Below are 24,486 nucleotides of genomic sequence, written 5' to 3' on the forward strand. Positions count from 1 at the left end.
TCTGAAAACCATAAAACAGTGATGAAAGAAACTGAAAGTGACACAACGAAATGGGAAGATATTCCAGGTTCATATTTGGGAAGACCAAATATTGCTAAAATGTTTATAACTACCCAAAGTGATATACACATTTAATGCAATTCCTATCAAAATACCAAGATCATTTTTCACAGAACTAGAAGAAACAATCCTAAAATTTGTTTGGAACCATGAAAGATCCTGAATAGCCAAAGCAATCTTGAAAAAGAAAAACAAAGCTGAAGACATCAAATCTGGACTTCAAGTTATATTATAAGGCTGTAGTACTAAAAAACAGTATAGTATTGGCACACAAATAGACACATAACATCAAAGGAACAGAATATAAAATCCAGAAATAAGCCCACAATTATATGATTAATTAAATCTTTGCCAAAGCAGAAAGAATATCCAATGCAAAAAAAGAGAGTCTCTTCGATAAATGGTGTTGGGAAAACAGGACAGCAACACGCAAAAAAAGAATGAAACTAGACCACTTTCTTATATCACACACAAAAATAAATTCAACATGGATCAAAGACCTAAATGTGAGACCTGAACCCATAAAAATCCTAGAAGACAACATAGGAAGTAACTTCTTCGACAATGGCCATAACAACTTCCTTCTAGATATGTCTCCTGAGGCAAAGGAAACAAAATAAAAATAAACTACTGGGACTACATCAAAATGAAAAGCTTCTGCACGGAGAAGGAAACAATCAACAAAACAAAAGGCAACCTATAGAATGGAAGAAAATATGCAAATTACACACTTAATAAAGAGTTAGTATCAAAAATATATAAAGAATTTATAAAACTCAACACTCAAAAAACAAATAATCCAATTAATAACGGGCAGAAGACATGAGCAGTCATTTCTCCAAAGATGACATCCAAATGGCCAGCAGAAACATCATCACTTACCATCAGGGAAATAAAAAAGAAAACAAAAAACTACATGAGATATCACCTCACACCTGTAAGAATGGCTAAAATGAACAATACAAGAAACAACATTTGATGGTGAGGATGTGGAAAAAAAGGAACACTCATGTACTGTTGGTAGGAATGTAAACTGGTGAAGCCACTGTGGAAACTACCCTACATTCCACTACCCACTGTAGAACTACCCTACATTCCAGCAATTTTACTACTGGGTATTTACCCAAAGAATACAAAAACACTAAACCAAAGGGATACACACACCCCTGTGTTTATGGCAGCACCATTTACAATAATAGCCAAGATATGGAAGCAGCCCGTGTCCACCAACTGAAGAATGGATAAAAAGAGGTGTGTGTGTGTGTGTGTGTGTGTGTGTGTGTGTGTGATGGAACATTACTCAGCCATAAAAAAAGAATGAAATCTTGCCATTTGCATTGACATGGATGGAGCTAGAGAGTATAATGCTAAGTGAAATAAGTCAGAGAAAGACAAATACCATATGATTTCACTCATATGTGGAATTTAAGAAACAAAACAAACAAGCAAAGGGAAAAATAAGAGAGAGAGAGAGAGAGAGAGAGAGAGAAATCAAGAAACAGACTCTTTTTTAAATGTTTATTTATTATTTTGAGACAGAGAGAGGGAGGGGAAGATAGAGAGGGGGAGAGAGAATCCCAAGCAGGCTCTGTGCTGACACAGATGTGGGGCTCGATCTCATGAATTGTGAGATCATGACCTGAGCTGAAATCAAGAGTCAGACATTTAACTGACTGAGCCACACAGGCACCTCAAAAAACAGACTCTTCATTTTAGAGAGCAAACTGGTGGTTACCAGAAGGGAGAGGGGTGGGAGGATGAGTTAAATAGGGGGTGGGGATTAAAGAATGCACTTGTCATGATGAGCACAGGATGGTGTATGGAACTGTTGAATCACTATATTGTACACCTGATACTGGTGTAACACTATATGTTTAATTAATTAAAATTAATTAATTACTTGAATGGAGTTCAGAGACCAGAAGGGGGAGCTCTCACATTGTACCACTCCTTGCAGCCCCCCCTTTTTTTCAGAATTAAATGTGTTTATTAACAACAGTGTTCTGCACCCAGAGGAAATAAAGTTTTAAAATGGATTTGCTTTTATCTGAAGTAGGCTTTTACTTAGAATGAAATGAAAGCTGAAAAAATACAAAAAGAAAATTTTGTTCTCTTGACATGTGAATGTGGCTTATAGTCAAAAATAGATTGTTACATACACTCACAATTTTCCTTAGATATATCTTCAATCTTGACCTCTGAGTGTGAATGTTGGAACTCTGTATTGTGCTCTTCCAAAGTTGCCTATTTCTGAAAATTTGTCTCTAGGTACAGAATTTATCAGGTCATAAATAATTAGAAGAACATTATTTATTAGAACATTATTCATTAAGGATATATAATTATTTCTTCACATACAATTGACTATTACAGATGTTAGTATTAACTAAACAGCAACAAAATCACCCTACATGATAAAGAGTGAACATTTTGTTTCATTGAGATGAGTGATGAGGCATTTAAATGGCCTAGAAAACATCATGAATTTATCACAAAGCTGATTCCCTAATCATCCTCTGCCCTGCTTCTGGAAACTGCTTTGAAAAATACAGATTGGAGCTTATAACTCATCTCCTTCACAACCCTGTTGATTCCTCAGTGTTCACAGATTCTTCCTCATGAGAGCCAGCTTCATGGGTGAGTGAACTATGCAGTTGCACAGAGCCGCACATTTAGAAGGGCTCTGTTCTTGGTTTAGTGCCATGTCATCATTTTGAAGTGATTAATAATTTTGAACAAAGTGTCCCACATTTTCATTTTCCACTGGTTCCCACAAACTATGTGGGAAGACTTTTTCAGCTGCCCCAGACAGAATTTATTCTTTCCTCCTCTTTGTTCTTTTTTTTTTCTTAAGATTATTTATTTATCTATTTAATTTATAATGTTGATTTATTTTTGAGAGACAGAGACAGAGCATGAGTAGGGGAGGGACATAGAAAGAGGGAGACACAGAATCAGAGGCAAGTGCCAGTCAGTGAGCTGTCAGCACAGATCTGGATGTAGAGCTTGAACCCACGAACAGTGAGATCATGACCTGAGTCAAAGTCAGATGCTTAACCGACTGAGCCCGCAGGCACCCCAGGTTTTATTTATTTAAATAATCTGTACACCCCATGTGGAGCTCAAACTCATGACCCTGAGATCAAGAGTCACATGCTTTTCTGACTGAGCCAGCTGGACACCACTCCTCCTCTTTGTTCTTATGCTTATTTTGGTACCTGTCTGAACCATGATACCAAATTCCACTATAATTTGATTACCATCTACTTGCTATCCCAGACCATTACAGTGGATGCTGTTGGTACCCACTCAGATCTTTCTTCCCAGACAATTTGCCAATCTTCTAGTTGCTATAAATGCTGGATGCTAATGGCCCACAATTGGCTTTCTCCCTAGAATTGTGCTATTACAGAGGTTTGAAAGTTTGATCTTTGCCTTAAGGTGGGCTCTGTGATGTCATTCATATTGCCTAGCTCTTTCTGGTCTCCTTTCAATCAGACTAATGTAGACTATAGCTGAGCCCACATCTTGTCTCACTTCATCTTCTGACCTTTCCTCCCACTCCCCTCACTATTTTTCCTCTTTGAACATTCTTTTAACAGTACATAATTACCAGAATCCCCATCTTAGGCTCTGCTTCTAAGTACTCCTGTCTAAGCCAATCATGAATTAGGACAAGGACCATGTATTTCTTATCTCTGCATCTCCACCACCCAGCACAGCTCCTGGCACGTTGTAGGTGTCCTATAATGTTTGAATAAAAGACTTTCTAGGATAGTTCATTTGAATGGTAAAGTTCTTTATAAATTTAAACAAAACTAAATTGTTTTGTCCAAAACATAATTGTGGAGGGTATAAAATTTGCTCCATTACTCTTTCTTCATTGATACTCTGTTTTCTTCAGCTTCCTAGTGTGGTCTTTCTAGTCAGGACCTCAGCTTCAGACCAGCTTGGTCTCCTCTCTCAGACTTCTAAAAATGTTTACTTCTCTGAGTGCCTAACTTTTAACTCGTTTCCTTGAAAGATTTTGAATTTGTAGAATATTAGAATGAGAGGCACCTTAGAGAATATTTGGAAAGGGACTGGTAAAAGAAAAAATATTGGAGCCTCAGGAAGCACAAAGAAAGGAAACAATGGAAATATCAGAAGTATGAGTACATATAGTGAACTATCCTTTTCCTCATGGGTTTTATAAATCATGTTTTAAAGACTGTAACAAAATTAGAGCACCATTTGACACACAAGACAATGATATTTAAAAGTGATGAAGGCAAAGGGACTTGAATTGAAGTGAGATGTCCACACTTAACTGAGAGTAGAAAAATGTTGATGCCAGCAAATTATTATAAATCACATGTATATACTGTAGTGCTGAGAGAAACACTAAAAAAACTAAAGAGAATTACTCAGAACCACTAAAAGTAATTCAAGATGGAAGACTAAAAAATATTCAAGTAAAAAATCCAACATCTTTTTATGATTAAAAACTTTTGGCAAGTTAAGAATGATGTATGCAATTTTGATAGGGATTGCATTGAATATGTAGATTGCTTTCGGTAGTATTGACATTTTTTTAAATATGAAATTTATTGTCAAATTGGTTTCCATACAACACCCAGTGCTCATCCCAACAGGTGCCCTCCTCAACACCCATCACCCCACCTCACTCCCACCCGCCATCAACTCTCAGTTTGTTCTCAGTTTTTAAGAGTCTCTTATGCTTTGGCTCTCTCCCACTCTAACCTCTTTTTTTTCCTTCCCCTCCCCCATGGGTTCCTGTTAAGTTTCTCAGAATCCACATAAGAGTGAAAACATATGGTATCTATCTTTCTCTGTATGGCTTATTTCACTTAACATAACACTCTCCGGTTCCATCCACGTTGCTACAAAGAGCCATATTTCATTCTTTCTCATTGCCACATAGTATTCCATTGTGTATATAAACCACAATGTCTTTATCCATTCATCAGTTGATGGACATTTAGGCTCTTTCCATAATTTGGCTCTTGTTGAAAGTGCTGCTATAAACATTGGGGTACATGTGCCCCTATGCATCAGCACTCCTGTATCCCTTGGGTAAATTCCTAGCAGTGTTATTGCTGGGTTATAGGGTAGATCTATTTTTAATTTTTTGAGGAACCTCCACACTGTTTTCCAGAGCGCTTGCAGCCCTTTGAAGAACCAACAGGAAAAGATTTACCTTGCATTCCCAATGGGAATAAGCCTATACCTTACTACCCCAGTCAGGAGAAAGAAAGATTTTTTTCCCTTCCTGGCAACAGCCTAGCCAATGAGAGACTGTCGCAACTCAGCCAATGAAGAGCCACTACAGTATGGACTTTTAGTTTATAACATCCTTCCCAACTAACCTTTTTCTCCATAAAAACAGGGTCCCTCTCTTCTTTGTTCTCTGAACTCATCTACATTTATGCCGTAACTCTTTGTCCCACATTGCAATTCTGTTTTATTACCAAATAAACCCATTTTTTTTTCTGGTACAATAACTGGCAGGATTTTTTTTAAGATTAACATTACTTAATGATCAGAACCAACATCCAGAGAGGACCCTCCAATGACTGCAGGGTTTGTAAGCTAATAGGTACAGAACCCACAGACCTAAATGGGTTTTCTCAGTGACCCTGGAGTTTGATGGTAAATTTTCTCCAGGATTTCAAGTTCCAGGCCTTGTTCTGAGCTCTCCATGCTTTATTCAGAACATATCTTAAGGCCTTGGTTGTGTTGTTGTTGTTGTTGTTGTTATCTCTGACAGTGCTTGTTTGGAGTTTAGATGGACTCCTTTCCAGAATCAGACTGTTCCTGATGGAATTGTGCTAGCCTTCAGCTTAATTCCTGCAGGGAATCAGACTGGTCCTTCCAGAACTGTACTAACCTTCTGTTTGGATTCTTTTTGGCACTAGGATGTTCATGTTAGAACTGTGCCAATTGGCAATGAGAAAGAATGAAATATGGCCCTTTATAGCAACATGGATGGAACTGGAGAGTGTTATGCTAAGTGAAATAAGCCATACAGAGAAAGACAGATACCATATGGTTTCACTCTTATGTGGATCCTGGGAAACTTAACAGAAACCCATAAGGGAAGGGAAGGAAAAAAAAAAGGTAAGAGTGGAAGAGAACCAAAGCATAAGAGACTCTCAAAAACTGAGAACAGATAAAACCGCCAGAAGACTAGCAGAACGGAGTCTCTACAGCGAAGCGCAGACGAGAGGCCCACGGAAGAGGGTAGGAAGGGCGGCGAGGTGGTGCGCACTACACGGACTGGCGGGAGGGAGCCAGGGCGGAGGGGCGGCCCGCCGGCTAAGCACAGCCCCTGAGTGTGGCTTGCAAAACCGGAGGGGCCAGACGGAGTGTGTTCCGAAAGCAAGCGGGACTTAACATCTGGAAGGTTATAAGTTAACAGCTCTGCTCGGAGAGCGGGAAGGCTAGAGGACAATGGGAGGGAGAGTTGCTGAGCCCCTGGACGACAGAGGTCAGTTTAGCGGGGAACAAAGGTGCTCACCAGCGCCATTTCCCTCACCCATTCCCCAGCCAAAATCCCAAAGGGAACCAGTTCCTGCCAGGGAACTTGCATGCAGCGCACAAATGTCCAACGCTGTGCTTCTGCGGATCCATCCCTCCGGCGGGTCTGACTCCCTCCCGGTGCTGCAGGGCCCCTCCTGAAGCAGATCTCTGAAGGAAAAGCGAGCTGAGCCTGCCCCTCCTGCCCCTGTGCACCTTGCTGATCTACCCCAGCTAATACGCCAGATCCCCAGCACCACAAGCCTGGCAGTGTGCAAGTAGCCCAGATGGGCCACGCCACCCCACAGTGAATCCCGCCCCTAAGAGAGGGGAAGAGAAGGCACACAGCAGTCTGACTATGGCCCCAGCGGTGGGCTGGGGGCAGACATCAGGTCTGACTGCGGCCCCGCCCACCAACGCCAGTTATTCAAGACTGCACAGGGGAAGTGCCCCGCAGTCTCCCACCACTCAAGGGACTATCCAAAAAGACGAAACGGAAGAATTCCTCTCAGAAAAACGTCCAGGAAATAACAACAGCTAACAAACTGATCAAAAATGATTTAAACAATATAAGAAAAAGTGAATTTAGAATAATAGTCATAAAATTAATTGCTGGGCTTGAAAACAGTATAAAGGACAGCAGAGAATCTCTTGCTACAGAGATCAAGGGACTAAGGAAAAGCCAGGAGGAGCTAAAAAATGCTATCAATGAACTGCAAAATAAAATGGAGACAACTACGGCTCGGATTGAAGAGGCAGAGGGGAGAATAGGTGACCTAGAAGATAAAATTATGGAAAAAGAAGAAGCTGAGAAAAAGAGAGATTAAAAAAAAAATCCAGGAGCATGAGCAGAAAATTAGAGAACTAAGTGATGCACTAAAGAGAAATAATATACGCATAATTGGTATCCCAGAGGAGGAAGAGAGAGGGAAATGTGCTGAAGGGGTACTTGAAGAAATAATAGCTGAGAACTTACCGGATCTGGGGAAGGAAAAAGACATTGAAATCCAAGAGGCACAGAGAACTCCCTTCAGACGTAATTTGAATCGATCTTCTGCACAACATATCATAGTGAAACTGGTAAAATACAAGGATAAAGAGAAAATTCTGAAAGCAGCTAACGATAAACGTGCTCTAACATATAAAGGGAGACCTATAAGACTCGTGACCGATCTCTCTACTGAAACTTGGCAGACCAGAAAGGAATGGCAGGAGATCTTCAATGTGATGAACAGAAAAAATATGCAGCCAAGAATCTTTTACCAGCAAGTCTGTCATTTAGAATAGAAGGAGAGATAAAGGTCTTCCCAAACAAAAACTGAAGGAATTTGTCACCACTAAACCAGCCCTACAAGAGATTCTAAGGGGGATCCTGTGAGACAAAGTACCAGAGACATCGCTACCAGCATGAAACCTACGGACATCACAATGACTCTAAACCCATATCTTTCTATAATAACACTGAATGTAAATGGAATAAATGCGCCAACCAAAAGACATAGGGTATCAGAATGGATAAAAAACCAAGACCCATCTATTTGCTGTCTACAAGAGACTCATTTTAGACCTGAGGACACCTTCAGATTGAGAGTGAGGGGATGGAGAACTATTTATCATGCCACTGGAAGTCAAAAGAAAGCTGGAGTAGCCATACTTATATCAGACAAACTAGACTTTAAATGAAAGGCTGTAACAAGAGATGAAGAAGGGCATTATATAATAATCACAGGGTCTATCCATCAGGAAGAGCTAACAATTATAAATGTCTATGCGCTGAATACAAGAGCCCCCAAATATACAAAACAATTACTCACAAACATAAGCAACCTTATTGATAAGAATGTGGTAATTGCAGGGGACTTTAACACTCAACTTACAGAAATTGATAGATCATCTAGACACAAGGTCAATAAAGAAACAAGGGCCCTGAATGCTACATTGCATCAGATGGACTTGACAGATATATTTAGAACTCTGCATCCCAAAGCAACACAACATACTTTCTTCTTGAGTGCACATGGAACATTCTCCAAGAGAGATCACATACTGGGTCACAAAACAGCCCTTCATAAGTTTACAAGAATTGAAAGCATACCATGCATACTTTCAGACCACAATGCTATGAAGCTTGGAATCAACCACAGGAAAAAGTCTGGAAAACCTCCAAAAGCATGGAGGTTAAAGAACACCCTACTAAAGAAGGAATGGGTCAATGAAGCAATTAGAGAAGAAATTAAAAAATATATGGAAACAAACGAAAATGAAAATACAACAATCCAGACGCTTTGGGATGCAGCGAAGGCAGTCCTGAGAGGAAAATACATTGCAATCAAGGCCTATCTCAAGAAACAAGAAAAATCCCAAATACAAAATCTAACAGCACACCTAAAGGAAATAGAAGCAGAACAGCAAAGGCAGCCTAAACCCAGCAGAAGAAGAGAAATAATAAAGATCAGAGCAGAAATAAACAATATAGAATCTAAAAAAACGGTAGAGCAGATCAACGAAACCAAGAGTTGGTTTTTTGAAAAAATAAACAAAATTGATAAACCTCTAGCCAGGCTTCTCAAAAAGAAGAGGGAGAAGACCCAAATAGATAAAATCATGAATGAAAATAGAATTATTACAACCAATCCCTCAGAAATACAAGCAATTATCAGGGAATATTATGAAAAATTATATGCCAACAAACTGGACAACCTGGAAGAAATGGACAAATTCCTAAACACCCACACCCTTCCAAAACTCAATCAGGAGGCAATAGAAAGCTTGAACAGGCCCATAACCAGCGAAGAAATTGAATCAGTCATCAAAACTCTCTGAAAAAATAAGAGTCCAGGACCAGATGGCTTCCCAGGGGAATTCTACCAGACGTTAAAAGCAGAGATAATACCTATCTTTCTCAAGCTATTCCAAAAAATAGAAAGGGAAGGAAAACTTCCAGACTCATTCTATGAAGCCAGTATTACTTTGATTCCTAAACCAGACAGAGACCCAGCAAAAAAAGAGAACTACAGGCCAATATCCCTGATGAATATGGATGCAAAAATTCTCAATAAGATACTAGCAAATCGAATTCAACAGCATATAAAAAGAATTATTCACCATGATCAAGTGGGATTCATTCCTGGGATGCAGGGCTGGTTCAACATTCACAAATCAATCAACATGATACGTCACATTAATAAAAGAAAAGATAAGAACCATATGATCCTTTCAATCGATGCAGAAAAGGCCTTTGACAAAATTCAGCAACTTTCTTAATAAAAACCCTTGAGAAAGTCGGGATAGAAGGAACATACTTAAAGATCATAAAAGCCATTTATGAAAAGCCCACAGCTAACATCATCCTCAATGGGGAAAAACTGAGAGCTTTTTCCCTGAGATCAGGAACACGACAGGGATGTCCACTCTCACTGCTGTTGTTTAACATAGCGCTGGAAGTTCTAGCATCAGCAATCAGACAACAAAAGGAAATCAAAGGCATCAAAATTGGCAAAGATGAAGTCAAGCTTTCACTTTTTGCAGATGACATGATAGTATACATGGAAAATCCGATAGACTCCACCAGAAGTCTGCTAGAACTGAGACATGAATTTAGCAAAGTCGTAGGATAAAAAATCAATGTACAGAAATCAGTTGCATTCTTATACACTAATAATGAAGCAACAAAAAGACAAAGAAACTAATCCCATTCACAACTGCACCAAGAAGCATAAAATACCTAGGAATAAATCTAACCAAAGATGTAAAAGATGTGTATGCTGAAAAATATAGAAAGCTTATGAAGGAAATTGAAGAAGATATAAAGGAATGGAAAAACATTCCGTGCTCATGGATTGGAAAAATAAATATTGTTAAAATGTCAATACTACCCAAAGCTATCTACACATTCAATGCAACCCCAATAAAAATTGCACTACCATTCTTCTCGAAACTAGAACAAGCAATCCTAAAATTCATATGGAACCACAAAAGGCCCCGAATAGACAAAGTAATTTTGAAAAAGAAGACCAAAGCAGGAGGCATCACAATCCCAGACTTTAGCCTCTACTACAAAGCTGTAATCATCAAGACAGCATGGTATTGGCGCAAAAACAGACACATAGACCAATGAAATAGAATAGAAACCCCAGAACTAGACCCACAAACGTATGGCCAACTAATCTTTAACAAAGCAGGAAAGAACATCCAATGGAAAAAAAAGACAGTCTCTTTAACAAATGGTGCTGGGAGAACTGGACAGCAACATGCAGAAGGTTGAAACTAGACCACTTTCTCACACCATTCACAAAAATAAACTCAAAATGGATAAAGGACCTGAATGTGACACAGGAAACCATCAAAACCCTAGAGGAGAAAGCAGGAAAAGACCTCTCTGACCTCAGCCGTAGTAATCTCTTACTTGACACATCCCCAAAGGCAAGGGAATTAAAAGCAAAAATGAACTACTGGGATCTTATGAAGATAAAAAGCTTCTGCACAGCAAAGGAAACAATCAACAAAACTAAAAGGCAACCAACGGAATGGGAAAAGATATTTGCAAATGATCTATCGGACAAAGGGTTAGTGTCCAAAATCTATAAAGAGCTCACCAAACTCCACACCCAAAAAACAAATAAACCAGTGAAGAAATGGGCAGAAAAGATGAATAGACACTTCTCTAAAGAAGATATCCAGATGGCCACAAGCACATGAAAAGATGCTCAATGTCGCTCCTCATCAGGGAAATACAAATCCAAACAACACTCAGATACCATCTCACGCCAGTCAGAGTGGCTAAAATGAACAAATCAGGAGACTATAGATGCTGGAGAGGATGTGGAGAAACGGGAACCCTCTTGCACTGTTGGTGGAAATGCAAACTGGTGCAGCCGTTCTGGGAAACAGTGTGGAGGTTCCTCAAAAAATTAAAAATAGACCTACCCTATGACCCAGCAATAGCACTGCTAGGAATTTACCCAAGGGATACGGGAGTGCTGATGCATAGGAGCACTTGTACCTCAATGTTTATAGCAGCACTTTCAACAATAGCCAAATTATGGAAAGAGCCTAAATGTCCATCAACCGATGAATGGATAAAGAAATTATGGTTCATATACACAATGGAATACTACGTGGCAATGAGAAAGAATGAAATATGGCCCTTTATAGCAACGTGGATGGAACTGGAGAGTGTTATGCTAAGTGAAATAAGTCCTACAGAGAAAGACAGATACCATATGTTTTCACTCTTATGTGGATCCTGAGAAACTTACCAGAAGACCATGAGGGAGGGGAAGGAACAACAAAAAAAGAAAGGTTGGAGAGGGAAGGATCCAAACATAAGAGACTTTTAAAAACTGGGAACAAATTGAGGGTTGATGGGGGGTGGGAGGTTGGGGAGGGTGGGTAGTGGGTGTTGGGGAGGGCACCTGTTGGGATGAGCACTGGGTGTTGTATGGAAACCAATTTGGCAATAAATTTCATATTAAAAAAACAATAACTTTTCCTAAGCCTGTTGATCAGAACAAAATTCAGGCTTGCACACCAAAGCTTGATGAATGTGTTAATGATTACTACAATCAACTCCAAATTGTCTTTAAGTAAAATTCTGATCTTCTTTTAGATGTTGAATCCACCTAGGTAGCATTTAACTCTATGTTTATCAGAGGGTTAAGCTTTTCTCTTTTAGTTAAAGAGGAGCAGAATGGAATGGGAAGTAACCCACTCCAAATATACTTAATATGGCAAACCAACTCACGCCCTACATGAGGCAACTAGAAGAAAGATTGCTAAAATTCTCAATGTTCAACTCCAGAAAATGAAGACCCTTGAACAAAACCAAATAGCCTTTCTGCTATTATTGAATTTAAAAAAAGAGAGAGATTGTTCCAAATTTAAATGTTCCATGCATCCTCAGCCCTCTGGTCAGTCTTTCCAAAGCCCTCTGAATTGCCGGTGACATGGTCCAGGGAACTACAAGGGCTCTTCCCAATCCTTCTTCTTAATCAGCTCAGAAAAAAACACTTTTCAGATTGGTAATTAATCTCTCCCTGTCCTTATTGACATCAGACCTACACTCTCAGCGCTTAACACCCCTGATATAAAGCAGTCCCTGTCTTGGAGCACTAAAACAGCTCAAATACTGGGGGTGTCTAATAAGCGTCAATAGTTTCCTGCCTCTGAGCATATTTTCTTTTATCTAGGCCCCTTGAGAGACACCCATCCTTTTTTCTCCTTTGTTCTTATGCCCTTGTTCATTTATCGGACCAAGATTTCTTAGAAAAGTATCATAGCAAAATCTCTCCCAAAAGGGGGAAATCATTCCAGAACTTGACAGTTGTAACCAAAATAGCCAACTAGGGGAATTAAATGACCATTCGACATCTTTTGTTTGTTCTGTCTCTGACAGCACTATTGCTGAGTCTGCGGACACTGATTATTTATTCTTATTAGATCTGATACCATCCTCTTTATGCAAGAAAATCCTCAACTTATATGGGCAGAATCTACACTGCATCTCCCATCAGGATTTAAATAGATCCTTTAAAGCCTCCTGCCATAATAATCAATACCTTATAAAGAAGTCCTTCAAGGCATCAGGCCCATTATAAAAGATTATAAAGCTCAGGGTCTAATTACCCCTTCCAATGGTCCCTGCAACACCTCTGTTTTACCTGTGAGAAAACCCCATGGCCACGGATGGAGGTTTCTCCAAGACCTCTGAGCAATAAATACAAATAACCACAGTTATCCCTCAGTACCCTAAAGTTCATAACTCCCGTGTGCTAACATCCATTCCCACTGAGAGCAAACTCTTCACTATAATTGTTTTATGCAGTGCATTTTTAGTATTCCAGTTGATAAAGATAACCAATATATTTTTTGTCTTTTACAGGAAAGAACAGGAATACACCTGGACAATAATGCCCCGGGGATTCACAGAGAGTCCTTCCCACCTTTACAAATCTTAAAAGCTGATTTAGATGATATAAAGTCTTCTACAGTCTCTAATTTATTACGGTATACAGATGATTTGCTTCTCCCTTCCCCTTCCTCAAACCTCTTCACAGAAAAGTTCTTGGCCTAGGGGCGCCTGGGTGGCGCAGTCGGTTAAGCGTCCGACTTCAGCCAGGTCACGATCTCGCGGTCCGTGAGTTCGAGCCCCGCGTCAGGCTCTGGGCTGATGGCTCGGAGCCTGGAGCCTGTTTCCGATTCTGTGTCTCCCTCTCTCTGACCCTCCCCCGTTCATGCTCTGTCTCTCTCTGTCCCAAAAATAAAAAACGTTGAAAAAAAAAATTTAAAAAAAAAAAAAAAGAAAAGTTCTTGGCCTTAAAGGACACAAAGTCTCCAAAGAAAGATTACAGTTTACTCAGGCTCAGGTTAGATACTTAGGGAATTGGATCTCAAAACAAGGACTGCATTTGATCCAGAAGAAACTCCTCACAACTGCTTAATACTGACAGGTTACCTTTTCAATCCCAATGAAAATTTACAGATAACTCCTCTAACCAATACAGGTTGTTCATAGTTTCCTGATGGTTCTTATTTAAAGGATAAAAATGGTAAATATTGTCCTGGGTATGCTATTGCAACTCTCTTTGAAGTCATTGCAGTCATTGCAGCACTTTTACCTTTGGCTATTACAGCTGAATTATACACCCTTACTCAAGCTTATACTTTAGCCAAGGATAAAACCACAAATATTTATTTTTTTTAAACTTTTAAAAAATAGCTTTATTGAAAGAGGATTGACAACTAATAAACTACACGTATTTAAAATAAATAACTTGATAAATGTATTTGGTCATCTTACCCATTAAGTGTGCAAACCACAAATATTTATACTGATAGTCAGTATGCCTCTGGAGTAGCTCATGATTTTCAAATATTATAGAAACAATGAGGTTTCTTCACCCCCAATGGGGATAAGATTTAAAATGGCTCCTATGTACAACATTTATTAGATGTCATACTTTCGCATGTGGCTCTAGCTGTTATTAAGGTTCTGGGGTATTCCAGACTCAACTCCATAGATGCCAACAGAAGCCACCTCACTGATATATGTACCAAAAATGCTGCTTATAATGAGACCAATAGCCAAATCTCTGTCATGTTCCAAAGGGATGTTCTCCCAAATGATAAGTTTTGGGAAAATTGACCAGAAAAAAATTGGGGAAACATGACCACAGAAAAGGAGAAGCAATATTGGAAATTTATTATTTTTTGGTTTGATAAAAAGAGAAAGAGAGAGAGAGAGAGAGAGAGAGAGAGAGAGAGAACTCTGGTTTCAGCCAGATAACAATCTGGTCATTCCAGTAATTCTAAAATTCTCAATACTTGTAATTGTAACATGCATTAAGCCATTGGTGTACTGACAAAATGACAGCATTCGTGGACCCATATTGCTGGGGAACAGTTAATAAGACCATAAGAAGGGCCTACCTTACTTGTCCCACTTGTCCAAAGTATAATCCAGGAAAAGCTGTTCATACGGATGGATTTCATACAACTTCTCCATCTCGTAGTTTGTATGTTTTCTCACTGGACCAAATCTTTTCCTTCGTGGATAGGCTTGCATCTCTTCCGTGGCTAAAATTCTGTTAGAAGAAATTATCCCTACCTGGGGAACCCCTCTAAAACTTCATGGTGATCAGGGAACCCATTTAACCGGTCAGGGGGTTTGACAAGTTTGTGCTGTTTGGCCAGTTTTACAACACTTTCACTGTGCAGTGATAAAGGTATCTTCTGTTACGTTGCTGAGGTGACTTTGAAAATCACCTAAGGGTAGGGGCTAGTTGCCAGTAGGTACAACAATGTGTTCGGAACTTTCAGGTCCACCCTGAAATAACAACATCCCGGGAAGGAAGAGGGGCTAGGGTTAAACCAATCACCAACAGCCAATGATTTGATCATGCCTATGTAACAATGCCTCCAGAAAAACCCAAAGGGGTGGGTTTGGAGAGCTTTTAGTTGGTAAACACACAGAAATTTAGGGAGAGTGATGAAGTTGGAGGTGGTATAGAAGCTCTCACCTTTTCCCAAACCTTACCACATGCATTTCTCCTGTCTCACTATTCTTCTTCATATCTTTTATAATAAATTGGTTACCTGGAAAGTAAAATGTTTTTATGAGTTTTGTGATCTGCTCTAGCAAATTAACCCAATGGGGGTGGGTTGCTGAAACCTCCAGTCTATAGTCTGTTGGTCAGAAGCACAAATGATAAACCGGACCTACAGTTGGCATCTGAAATGGCAGTAGAGGGCAGTCTTGTAGGACTGAATCCTTAATCTGTGGAATCTCCAGGTAGATAGTGTCAAATTGAGTTGAATTGTAGGGCACACAGTTGGTGTTGAAGAATTGCTCATTTGTGGGAAAACATCACACACAAACTTCATTGGGATTGGGATGCTCAGAACCATTATAGCTACACTTAAAAAATAATTAAGCAACACATTTAATAATTTTTTCAAATCAGTGTGAAGGAGGATGTGTTTCCCATCTTTCACCAGAATGATTTCTGCCTGCCTCAGTAATGGAAATCATGCCCGCAGGTCCACACAACTTAATTTCCACATCTAGTGTGTGTGTGTATGTGGGGGGGGGGGGGTTGGTCCCTACTTTTTATTTGATTAAACGAGAAAATCCTGATGAAAATTATAAGTCAACAGGATAGTAGCATGTGTTGACAGCTGTGTATATTTCTATATTTTCAGATAAAATGTAAACCCTAAGTTATGGAGAAGTCTCTCAGATCGCTTTCAGAATTTTCTTAGGCTTTAAGTCAATGAGAATTCCAAAGAGAGAAGTTTGGGTGCTGAGATTCAAGGATAGTAGCAAATGGATTCCTAGCCCTGTCTTTGATTGCATTTGATCAAAGATTCTATGCTGTGCTGCACCATTTGGATGTGTGTTAAAATATGTCTAACAATGCATCACTTGTTTCTTTGTCTTTCTTTGATGAGTAAAGAACATCTTAAAGTCAGGGGGAAAGTTTGTAACACAATTTGGTCTTAAGAAATTCCCAAAGCTTTTCCTTAATATTTAAAATTGTGCTGTTTTGGTCCTAGCGGGACAGGTTTAGTCTCTTTAATATGTGGAACAATATATTGCTAAGATGTGGAGCTTGAAAAAACTACTTGAAATTTTAAAACTGGACCTACAAGTTATCTTCTGACTCTGATAAAATGCTTTAAGCCGCATTAATTTTTAAATCCCATATGATTACAATGGAATACTACTCAGCAATAAAAAGGAAAGAAGTATTGATACCGACAACAATATGGACGAATCTCAAAATAAAATCTTGCCTTTTGCAACAACGTGGATGGAACTAGAGTGTATTGTGCTAAGCAAAGTAAGTCAGTCAGAGAAAGACAAATACCATGTGATTTCACTCATATGTGGAATTTAAGAAACAAAACAGATCAACATAAGGGAAGGAAGAAAAAACAAGATGAAACAGAGAGGGAGGCAAACCATAAGAGACTCTTAAATACAGGGAACAAACTCAGGGTTGCTGGAGAGAAGGTGGGGAGGGGGGTATCTGCTAACTGGGTGACAGCATTAAGGAGAGAGGTTGTTGGGACGAGCACTAGGTGTTATATGAGCGGTGAATCACTGGGTTTTACTCCTAAAACCAATACTACACTGTACGTTAACTAATTTCAATATAAATAAATAAACAAACAAATAAATAAATAAAGGTAATTATCTTGAGTGAAAGAAGCCTAATGAAAAATAACAAATTCTATGTGATATGATGTATAGAAAGTCTTTTTAAAATGCAAACTAACATATAGTAACAGAAATAAGATCAGTGGTTGCCTGAGGATGGAAGAGAGAGGATTAAAAAGAGGCACAAGGTTGCAAAACTGGATACCCACATCTAAAAGCTTGAAGCTGGCCCCTTACCATTGCCTAAGTGGCCTTAAAAGGGGTGAACTTGATGGGGAGTGTGCTCTCAGAGCCAAAGATTGGCTGGAATAAATGAAGACCATGGTGCAAGGTCTTTTCCCCTTCTGACATACTATCATCCTTTGATTGTATTATATACTCAAATTTTGTCTGTCTATTGCTTTACAAACTAACCCTACTCAAGAATATTTCTTCAGCTAGCCTTAAGAAGAAAAAATATATTTTATTTAATAAACAAACATGTGCCCAGATGCAATGCCGAGGAGACAATTATTGTATATCTTTATAATTAGCTCAAAATGGCTCAAACATGTACAAAAAATAACTCAAATGGCTCAAAGACCTAAGTGAGTTAGTTAACCTACAACACCCTTTGAAAATAGGAGAAGCTGGATTCCTGAAAAATTCATTACATTGGATTTGGCAATCGTTTCATGGATATGACACCAAAAGAACAGACAACAACAACAAAAAATAGATAAATTGAACTTCATCAAAATTAATTCTGTGCATTGAAGGACACCATCAACAGAGTGAAAAGATGGAATAGGAGAAAATATTTGCAAATCATATATCTGATAAGGGGTTAATATCCAGAATATATAAAGAACTCTTACAGCTCAACAGCAATAACCACAATTTTTTAATGGGCAAAAGACATTAAATAAATATACATATATAATATATTTATAATATATATATTTAATATAATATATAGTATAAATATATTTAAAATTTATAATATATAAATATATATTATATATTTAATAAATTTAAATATATTTAAATACATTAAATATTATATTATATTATATTATATTATATTATATTATATTATATTATATAATTTGTATATAATTTGTATATAATTTGTATATAATATAATATATATTCCAAAGATATACAGATGGCTATAATATATATATTATATTATATTATATTATAGTATAGTATATTATATTATATTATATTATATTATATTATATTATATATATTCCAAAGATATACAGATGGCTAACAAACACATGAAAAGATGTTCAACATTACTAATCATTAGGGAAATGCAAATCAAAGCCACAATGAAAAACCACCTCACAACCATTAGGATGAACATTGTCTTTTTTAAAATAGAAAATAACAAGTTTGGGGAAGGATATGGAAAAGTTACAGCCCATGGGCACTATTAATGAAAATGTAAAGTGGTGTGGCTTCTATGGAAAGCGGTTTGGTGGTTCCTCAAATAATTAAAAATAGAATTGCCATATGACATAGGAATTCTACTTCTGCTATGTACCCAGAAGGTATTGAAAGCAGAATCTTGAAGAGATATTTGTACACTCATGTTCATAGAGATATTATTCACAATAGCCAAAGGATAGAAGCAATCCAAATGTCCATCAATGGATAAATAAAATCCTAATGAAATCGTGCTTATTCAGCCTGAAAAAGAAAGAAATTCTGACATATGCTATAATGTGGATGAAACTTGAGGACGCTATGCTAAGTGAAATAAGCCAGGCACAGAAAGACAAACACTCTTTGATTCCACTTAGGTGAGGTACCTAAAATAGTCAAATTTATAGCGACACAAAGTAAGATGGTGGTTACTAAGAGCTGGGAGTTGATGGGAATAGGGAGTCATTGTTTGATGGATATAGAGGTTCAGTTTTGCAAGACAAAGAGAGTTCTGGAGAAGGATGGGAGGAATGGTTGCACAAAAATGGGAATGTGCTTGATACTACTGAACTATACACGTAAAAATGATTAAGATGACACATTCCATCTTATGTGTACTTTACCACAATTTAAAATAAAAATAAAAATTCATGGGACTGGGGGCGCCTGGGTGGCTCCGTAGGTTGAGCGTCCGACTTCAGCTCAGGTCATGATCTCATGGTCCGTGAGTTCGAGCCCCGCGTCGGGCTCTGTGCTGACAGCTCAGAGCCTGGAGTCTGCTTCACATTCTGTGTCTCCCTCTCTCTCTGCCCCTCCCCCATTCATGCTCTGTCTCTCTCTGTCTCAAAAATAAATAAACATAAAAAAAAAAATTCAAAGGACTGTATTTCTCCCTAACATTACTTTAGTGTGAAAGGAGTCTCCTACTAACGTATATTTCCATACAGCGCTGCAAAGATGAACACCAAGAGGCCATGATTTTATCAGATTTAAAATTTTCTCTCTCTCCTTCAGCACTTAATCAAGGTTAAAAGGTATATTGTTACAAACTGCACCATCCGCAACAAATAAAGTATATGTAGACCAACCTCTTTAGGGAAATGCTCCATCAGCAGTGATCCCACCCAGTTTTCTGCCACTCACAGGGTGAGCATTAATTGCAAACAAACAACCAAACCTCATTTTCTGTTACTTGGGTTTTCAGCAATAAACAAAAATTCATCAAGCACGTCTCCCTCATATATGCACTGCAAAGAACCTAGGGCTGATTCAGACTTTCATCATCATTGATTTAATCCAAGTATAAAGTGGTGTGTCTATTCTGCCACACATGATTTAGTCATTGATATTCCACCATATACTTCTGAGACTATACAATGTCCAAGCTGTTCCTTGGTAAAGGGATTTTGGCCTTACCTTATTCTTCAGGCATAACATTTGCCAAATGCTCAGGGTAGCCTATCCAATAGCCATCAGTCCTGCTATTTCTTCCTGGCTAGCACAATTACTTCTATTATTAGGCTTCTAAAAGGCAGGTGACTACTCTCTCAGCACTCATGTAATCTAGGGATGGAACTTACTTGAATCAAGGTCCACAGGACCTAAGGGGGAATCTGAGGATCTACGGAAAAGATTTATTTCCCTAGTAATAAAGATGAGAGGAGAAACTGCATGGGTTTTCAAACTTGGGAATCGCCAGGATGAACTCTGAAAATTGCCCCTGTGCACAGAGGGTCAGGAGAGACTGAAGAAAGAGGTAGGCTGCTCCAGACTGGTAGGTGGCAGGGTTAATAAGCAAGAGATTGTTTTGGCAGCCACAGGACAAGTATATCTCCACACCCACCTGCCATGATTTAAGAGTTTGTGTACAGAGGAGGGAGTTAAGATGGAGGAGTTGTACAGGGACTCTGAGTTTGTCTTGTCCCTGAAACATGGCTGGATCAGCATCAAACCATTTTGAACACTTAGGAAACTTATCCAAGGATTAACACAACAATCTTGCATAATTTGAGTCACAGAACTTGACAGGTATGTGGTGTGAAGGGTGAGTTGGGGGAGAGAAATGCCACAAAGATGCGGAGGGTAGGGAGCTGTTTTTTCCAGAGAGAGGACGAGACAGAAAGAGAAAGAGGGGGAATGCAGTGTATCAGGATCGTGCAAGAAAATCACTCCACCCAATAGTGCCTGGAGAGAAAGTGAGAAAGTAAGAGTGAAAGCACTTGCAGGGGACTGGACAAGAAGGGTCCAGTGATGGGGATATAGGAGAGGGTTTCAATACCACCAGGTTTTGTTCTATTATTATTGTTCTATAAGCAGTGGAGTGCAGAGTCTTCAGGTTCAGAGCTTAGTGCCTGGCAGTGCTCTGGTAAGGAAATAGGTTGAATCCCCAGGAGCAGGCAGTGTAGTCTGAGGGGTCCAAGTGTCACATGGGAAGTGATTAGAGTGCATTTGATAGAGGCCATACATCCTCCCCTTGGGCAAAATCCTGGTGGACTCCTGAGAAGGACCACGTTTGCTGATATTGGGACAAAGACGTCAGAGTGTGGCAAAACTTGGTGCCAGCTGTGTGTTGCGATTTGCCATGAACTCTGAACCTCTGCCACTGCACGATCATGCAAATATTTTCTGGGACAAGCTGGCACCTGGCCATTGCTCCACAAGACCCTCCCCCAGAGAATCAGCACGGGTCTAAGATGCGGGTGGCTCTAAAGTGTGGGGTTTTGAAACACAGCCCCATCTGAGATAAAATTCTGGAGGGAGGTGCCACTTGGCAGGGAGACAGCTTGGACATGGAGAAGGTAGATGCGGGGAGTGGGTGGCGGTCTGAGACAAGCGAGGGGTGCTTGATCACAGATCAGTGAGAGCACAAAGTTCCTGTACCAGAGACTAGGGGGCTGAGTGAATCAAATTTCACCCTGAGCACATGTGGGCACATGTGCACCCACATGTGTACTAGCACACACAGATGCACCACAGTAGCTAAGCAGTGCCACCAAGTGGAAGATGGAGCTGTTACACCAAGTCCTTCCCAACTTCACCCTCTGAGCACATCCTCAGAAAACCAGCACAAATCCCTCCCACCTGCTTAGTCTAAGACTATAGTGTGCTTCAAAGTTTCAGTCCTAGGGGAAATTGGATGTAACTTCATTCAGGTCTCATTCTGTTTTTTTTTTTTTTAATAAAATTTATTGTGAAATTGGTTTCCATACAATACCCAGTGCTCATCCCAACAAGTGACCTCCTCAATGCCCGTCACCCACTTTCCCTCTCCCCCACCCCCCCATCAACCCTCAGTTTGTTTTCTGTATTTAAGAGTCTCTTATGGTTTGTAAATTCTGTTTGCTGGTTCATTTATTTGTTCATTTTCTTTATTTCTGTTTTTGCTTAAATTGTTTTCTTTTTTCTTTCTCTTCTTTCTTTCTTGGATATGGAAAGAGCAAATTCTTTTTTATTTTTATAAAAATTTTTAAATTTTTAAATTTTATTTCCTTTATTTTATTTTATTCTTTTCTTTTCTTTTTTTTCTTTTTTTTTTCAATATATGAAATTTATTGTCAAATTGGTTTCCATACAACACCCAGTGCTCATCCCAACAGGTGCCCTCCTCAATACCCATCACGCACCCACCCCTCCCTCCTACCCCCATCAACCCTCAGTTTGTTCTCAGTTTTTAGGAGTCTCTTATGGTTTGGCTCCTTCCCTCTCTCTCTCTCTTTTTTTTTTTTTTTCATTCACCTCTCCCATGGTCTTCGGTTAAGTTTCTCAGGATCCACATAAGAGTGAAGACATATGGTATCTGTCTTTCTCTGTATGACTTGTTTCACTTAGCATAACACTCTCCAGTTCCATCAACGTTGCTGCAAAAGACCATATTTCATTCTTTCTCATGGCCACGTAGTATTCCATTGTGTATATAAACCACAATGTCTTTATCCATTCATCAGTTGATGGACATTTAGGCTCTTTCCATAATTTGGCTATTGTTGAAAGTACTGCTATAAACATTGGGGTACAAGTGTCCCCTATGCATCAGCAAGCCTGTATCCCTTGGGTAAATTCCTAGCAGTGCTATTGCTGGGTCATAGGGTAGATCTATTTTTAATTTTTTGAGGAACCTCCACACTGTTTTCAAGAGTGGAAACAGTTCCCATTTGTCCACATCCTCGCCAGTATCTGTATTCTCCCGATTTGTTCATTTTAGCCACTTTGACTGGCATGAGATGGTATCTGAGTGTGGTTTTGATTTGTATTTCCCTGATGAGGAGCGACGTTGAGCACCTTTTCACGTGCCTTTTGGCCATCTGGATGTCTTCTTTAGAGAAGTGTCTATTCATGTTTTCTGCCCATTTCTTCACTGCATTATTTGTTTTTCGGGTGGGGAGTTTGGTGAGCTCTTTATAGATTTTGGATACTAGCCCTTTGTCCGATATGTCATTTGCAAATATCTTTTCTCATTCCGTTGGTTGCCTTTTAGTTTTGCTGATTGTTTCCTTTGTCGTGCAGAAGCTTTTTATCTTCATGAAATCCCAATAGTTCATTTTTGCTTTTAATTCCCTTGCCTTTGGGGATGTGTCAAGTAAGAAATTGCTGCGGTTGAGGTCAGAGAGGTTTTTTTCCTGCTTTCTCCTCTAGGGTTTTGATGGTTTCCTGTGTCACATTCAGGTCCTTTATCCATTTTGAGTTTGTTTTTGTGAATGGTGTAAGAAAGTGGTCTAGTTTCATCCTTCTGCATGTTGCTGTCCAGGAGACCTTCTTGACCATAATGATTTGTCCTCTGTATCCATCAAGGATGCTGAGGTGGGGCAGAAAACTCCTGAAGGTTACCATGTAACAAAATACATTTAGCTCCACTATAACTAGAGCCAACACTTTTTGTTTATTTCTGGGGAGCTATTGTAAGCTCAACATGAGGTCTCCAATTGCCTCCAATGGCTCTGACCTGGAGGCAGTCTTGTCCTGATTCCTATACCTGGAGAATAGGATGCATCAACCCTGAATATGACAATATTCTTGAGGCCTCTACTAGAGTAGACAGGGCTTCAAAGATGGTAGGGGACAGGTCTTAACTGGTGTCCAGGTTTTAAGGCACAGTATGATGTTTCCTGAGGTTTCCAGTCTCTTTTCAGGTGTGGTCCTAGCAGCAGTGAGATCAAACCACATTTGTTTCTGGGTTATTTTTTGTCAGAGTCACTATGGTTATATTGGGATAGTCTTTTTGCTTTCTGAGTTCCCTCTCTGTCTTGGGTCTTTCCCATAAACTGTACCTGTTCCCAGGATTTGTCAGTTTTCCCCAGATCAGCAATAGATTGTCCAACATCATCAAAATATCTTGTCTTATGACTGGACTCTGCATGGATATCAGTGTCCCATACCAGGTGCACTGAGGGTGGACTGTGTTATCCTGGTTTTAGTTCCTGCAGTGAATGTCACCTAATCAGAGCTTTTAAAAACTGGTCAAAAACAGCCTGTCTCATTCCCAACTCCTTACGAATTTGTTGTAACTCCTCCATAGATCTATAGATTACCAGGATCCCACATGCCTAGGGAGATTCCCTTTCATTGGGCCAAGCCTCCCTGCAGGCTAGAATAATCCAATCTATAAGGGAATGAGTAACTTTAAACCCCTGAGCACCAGGCCAGCACTGCTGGAAGACTGTGTGTGTGTTGTTGTTGCTCATTTTCTCTGTCTCCTACCCGGTCAGAGAAATGCCATCACCCACCATATCCCATAGCTGCAGTAACCATGCCAGGATAGTTTCCCTGGTCTTTTCCTAAACTTAGCAGCTACACCAATAAGCTCAGGGGGAGTATATTCTCTCATCATGAATGTT

The 24,486-nt window shown here is 39.3% G+C and overlaps 1 protein-coding gene across 1 annotated transcript in view; it reads right to left on the minus strand.

The window, feature by feature from the left end:
• Nucleotides 1–15,159, minus strand: part of LOC109261013 (integrin alpha-D-like) — a 65,395-nt gene extending 50,236 nt beyond the window's left edge. The window contains exon 1 of the mRNA XM_053894563.1: nucleotides 15,007–15,159. The gene's annotated coding sequence lies outside the window, so the exon portion shown is untranslated. The remainder of the gene's footprint in view (nucleotides 1–15,006) is intronic.
• Between the last annotated feature and the right edge of the window lie 9,327 nt (nucleotides 15,160–24,486).

This window comes from Panthera pardus, unplaced genomic scaffold (genome assembly GCF_024362965.1).
Source record: "Panthera pardus isolate Hobbes unplaced genomic scaffold, ASM2436296v1 HiC_scaffold_5, whole genome shotgun sequence".
NCBI lineage: Eukaryota > Metazoa > Chordata > Mammalia > Carnivora > Felidae > Panthera > Panthera pardus.